At 48.8% G+C, this 4,572-nt stretch overlaps 1 long non-coding RNA gene across 1 annotated transcript; it reads left to right on the forward strand.

Annotated features, from left to right (window-relative positions):
* The first annotated feature begins 2,588 nt into the window (after window positions 1-2,588).
* LOC133579587 (uncharacterized) lies at window positions 2,589-3,390 on the forward strand. Its single transcript, XR_009811911.2, has 2 exons — window positions 2,589-3,021; window positions 3,113-3,390. It is a non-coding gene; the product is annotated as an uncharacterized lncRNA (long non-coding RNA).
* Window positions 3,391-4,572: the final 1,182 nt, after the last annotated feature.

Consider the following 4,572-nt stretch of genomic DNA (forward strand, 5'->3'; position numbering starts at 1 on the left):
GGCCTTGGTTTGTTTGTCTGGCCGACTGGGAGGCCTTGGTTTGTTTGTTTGGCCGACTGGGAGGCCTTGGTTTGTTTGTTTGGCCGACTGGGAGGCCTTGGTTTGTTTGTTTGGCCGACTGGGAGGCCTTGGTTTGTTTGTTTGGCCGACTGGGAGGCCTTTTTTGTGTTTGGCCGGCCGTCTGTTTTGGCCTTTTTTGTGTTTGGCCGGCCGTCTGTTTTGGCCTTTTTTGTGTTTGGCCGACTGGGAGACTTTTCTTTGGCTGGCTGGGAGACTTTTCTTTGGCTGGCTGGGAGGCCTTTGTTTGTTTGACCGGCTGGGAGGCCTTTGTTTGTTTGACCGACTGGGAGGCCTTTTTTGTGTTTGTTTGGCTGTCTGTTTTGGCCTTTTTTGTGTTTGTTTGGCTGTCTGTTTTGGCCTTTTTTGTGTTTGGCCGGCCGTCTGTTTTGGCCTTTTTTGTGTTTGGCCGACTGGGAGACTTTTCTTTGGCTGGCTGGGAGACTTTTCTTTGGCTGGCTGGGAGGCCTTTGTTTGTTTGACCGGCTGGGAAGCCTTTGTTTGTTTGGCCGGCTGGGAAGCCTTTGTTTGTTTGGCCGGCTGGGAAGCCTTTGTTTGTTTGGCCGGCTGGGAAGCCTTTGTTTGTTTGGCCGGCTGGGAAGCCTTTGTTTGGCTGGCCGGCTGGGAAGCCTTTGTTTGGCTGGCCGGCTGGGAAGCCTTTGTTTGGCTGGCCGGCTGGGAAGCCTTTGTTTGGCTGGCCGGCTGGGAAGCCTTTGTTTGGCTGGCCGGCTGGGAAGCCTTTGTTTGGCTGGCCGGCTGGGAAGCCTTTGTTTGGCTGGCCGGCTGGGAAGCCTTTGTTTGGCTGGCCGGCTGGGAAGCCTTTGTTTGGCCGGCTGGGAGGCCTTTGTTTGTTTGGCCGACTGGGAGTTGTTTGGCCGACTGGGAGGCCTTGGTTTGTTTGGCCGACTGGGAGTTGTTTGGCCGACTGGGTGGCCTTGGTTTGTTTGGCCGACTGGGTGGCCTTGGTTTGTTTGTTTGGCCGACTGGGAGGCCTTGGTTTGTTTGTTTGGCCGACTGGGAGGCCTTGGTTTGTTTGTTTGGCCGACTGGGAGGCCTTGGTTTGTTTGTTTGGCCGACTGGGAGGCCTTGGTTTGTTTGTTTGGCCGACTGGGAGGCCTTGGTTTGTTTGTTTGGCCGACTGGGAGGCCTTGGTTTGTTTGTTTGGCCGACTGGGAGGCCTTGGTTTGTTTGTTTGGCCGACTGGGAGGCCTTGGTTTGTTTGTTTGGCCGACTGGGAGGCCTTGGTTTGTTTGTTTGGCCGACTGGGAGGCCTTGGTTTGTTTGTTTGGCCCACTGGGAGGCCTTTTTTGTGTTTGTTTGGCCGTCTGGGAGGCCTTTTGTGTTTGTTTGGCCGTCTGTTTTGGCCTTTTTTGTGTTTGGCCTTTTTTGTGTTTGGCCGACTGGGAGACTTTTCTTTGGCTGGCTGGGAGACTTTTCTTTGGCTGGCTGGGAGGCCTTTGTTTGTTTGACCGGCTGGGAGGCCTTTGTTTGTTGGACAGGCTGCGAGGCCTTTGTTTAGTTTTTGTTTGGCCGTCTGTTTTGGCCTTTTTTGTGTTTGTTTGGCCGTCTGGGAGGCCTTTTGTGTGTTTGTTTGGCCGTCTGTTTTGGCCTTTTGTGTGTTTGTTTGGCCGGCTGGGAGGCCTTTTGTGTGTGTGTGTGTGTGTGTGTTTGTTTGGCCGGCTGGGAGGTCTTTGTTTGTTTGGGAGGCCTTTGTTTGGCAGGCCTATGTTTGGCCGGCTGGGAGGCCAAACAAAGGCCAATTTTGGGGACGTCTGGTCATCTACAATACAAGGTTCATTTTGGGGGGCTCTGGTCATCTACAAAATAAGGTCAATATTGTATTTATTTGTGTCCTCATGGTTTTTGTCATCTACAAGGTCTCTATTGGGGGGTCCCCCTCTACAAGGTCAATTTTGGGGGGTCTGGTCATCTACAATACAAGGTCAATTTTGGGGGGGGTTTGGTCATCTACAATACAAGGTAAAAATTTTTTTTGGGGGGGGTGTCTGGTCATCTACAATACAAGGTCAATATTGTATTTAATTTGTGTCCTCATGGTTTTTGTCATCTACAAGGTCAAAATTGGGGGGTCTGGTCATCTACAATACAAGGTCAATTTTGGGGGAGGTCAGGTCATCTACAATACAAGGTTAATTTTTTTGGGGGGGGGGGGGGTCTGGTAATCTTCAATACAAGGTCAATTTTGGGGGCGTCTGGTCAGCTACAAAATAAGGTCAATATTGTATTTAATTTGTCTCCTCATGGTTTGTCATCTACAAGGTCTCTATTGGGGGGGTCCCCCTCTACAAGGTCAATTTTTGGGGGGTCTGGTCATCTACAATACAAGGTCAATTTTGGGGGGGTCTGGTCATCTACAAAATAAGGTCAATATTGTATTTGTGTCCTCGTGGTTTTTGTCATCTACAAGGTCTCTATTGGGGGGTCCCCCTCTACAAGGTCAATTTTGGGGGGGGGGTTTGGTCATCTACAATACAAGGTCAATTTTATGGGGGGGGGGGGGGGGCGTCTGGTCATCTACAATACAAGGTCAATGTTGTATTTAATTTGTGTCCTCATAGTTTTTGTCATCTACAAGGTCAAAATTGGGGGGTCTGGTCATCTACAATACAAGGTCAATATTGGGGGGTTTGGTCATCTACAAGGTCTATTGCCCCCCCCCCCCCCCCCCCCCCTTACAAGGTCAATATTGGTTTATCATTCTTACACCATGCACCGCTACAACATTACACAACTCTTACACAATGTGTTATTGGTCACACTCCTGCTGCCTCTCCTCCTGCTGTGCACACTTTTGAGCGTACCATGGGGCACACCAACGGGGGTTCCCTCTCGGCTGCGGGCGTGCCTCCGCAAGAGATCTGCAATCAACACACCTGCCCGTGATGAGCGACCAGCCTTCATAAGCCAGCGGGTGCCAGAACGTAGCTTCTCCTACCCAGTACAGTAAGCCAACACATCTCCAGCCTTCTCTCTCTCTCTCCCTGTGTTCCCTTCCCGTCGTGTTCACCGTCTCTCGTGTTGTGTCGTCCTCCAGCTTCCTCGTCGTCGAGCTGTGTATCTCGTCTACCTGGACCCCCTTTGGATTCCCCCTTGCCTTCCTGGACTAAGACCTCGCTCCTGTCCTTGACCATCCGCCTGCCCTCTGATGTCCGAGCCTGCTTTTCTGCCTCGATCTCAACACGCACACTCAACACCCTCTGGTGACCACGCTCAGATAATACTTGCACATAGTCACACTACATCTCTTTTAAGCTAATCACACACTGCACTCACATACTGAGCTGTCAATAAACACGCTGACAGCTAACGACATCATCGCCTCTCTGCAGTCTTCTTCTCCCGCTGTCTCGTCACACATTATATATTCTTTCATTCATGTGTTCATTCATTCATGTGTTATCATTACTACACCATGCACCGCAATAACACTACACAACTCTTACACACTGTTATCTATGTATTTATTGATTCATTCGTGTTACTAATGTATCATTCTTACACCATGCACTGCAACAACAATAACCAACTCTCACACAATGTTATTCGTTCATTACATTATTCATAATCAATCAATCAAAGTTCATTATATAGCCCTAAATCACGAGTGTCTCAAAGGGCTGCACACGCCACAACGACATCCTAGGCTCAGATCCCACATCAGGGCAAGAAAAAAACTCAACCCAATGGGATGACAATGAGAAACCTCGGAGGATAATGTTTATTATTATTATTAGCCTTTATTTAACTAGGTAAAATCCCATTGAGATCAAAGATCTCTTTTCCAAGGGAGACCTGGCCAAGAGAGCAGCAGCAAGGTTGCAATGGAAGTCGAGTGGATCTAGCATAAAATTGTGAGTGTCCAGTCCATAGTGGATCTAGTTAATAGTGTGAGAGTCCAGTCCATAGTGGGGCCAGCAAGAGATCATCTTGAGTGGAGACAGACATCTCTGTGCTGCTGACCTAACTGATGCACAGATGAGTGGTCCACCCTGGGTCCCAACTTTGGACAGCTAGCGCGTCATCTGTGGTCACCAAAGGAGAGGAGGGCGGAGCAGAAAAGAAACGGCAGATCAACTGGTCTAAAAGGGGGTCTATTTAAAGGCTAGAGTATACAAATGAGTTTTAAGATGGGACTTAAATGCTTCTACTGAGGTAGCATCTCTAATTGTTACTGCTAGAACAATCCATAGTACTGGAGCCCCAATAGAAAACGCTCTATAGCCCGCATACTTTGTTTGGGCTCTGGGAATCACTAATAAGCCGGAGTTCTTTGAACGCAGATTTCTTGCCGGGACATATGATGCAATACAATCGACAAGATAGGACGGAGCTAGACCGTGTAGTATTTTATACGTAAGTAGTAAAACCTTAAAGTTGCATCTTAAGTGCACAGGAAGCCAGTGCAGGTGAGCCAGTATAGGCGTAATATGATCAAACTTTCTTATTCTTGTCAAAAGTCTAGCAGCCACATTTTGTACCAATTGTAATCTTTTA

The sequence above is a fragment of the Nerophis lumbriciformis genome, unplaced genomic scaffold, assembly GCF_033978685.3.
Source record: "Nerophis lumbriciformis unplaced genomic scaffold, RoL_Nlum_v2.1 HiC_scaffold_40, whole genome shotgun sequence".
Classification (NCBI taxonomy): domain Eukaryota; kingdom Metazoa; phylum Chordata; class Actinopteri; order Syngnathiformes; family Syngnathidae; genus Nerophis; species Nerophis lumbriciformis.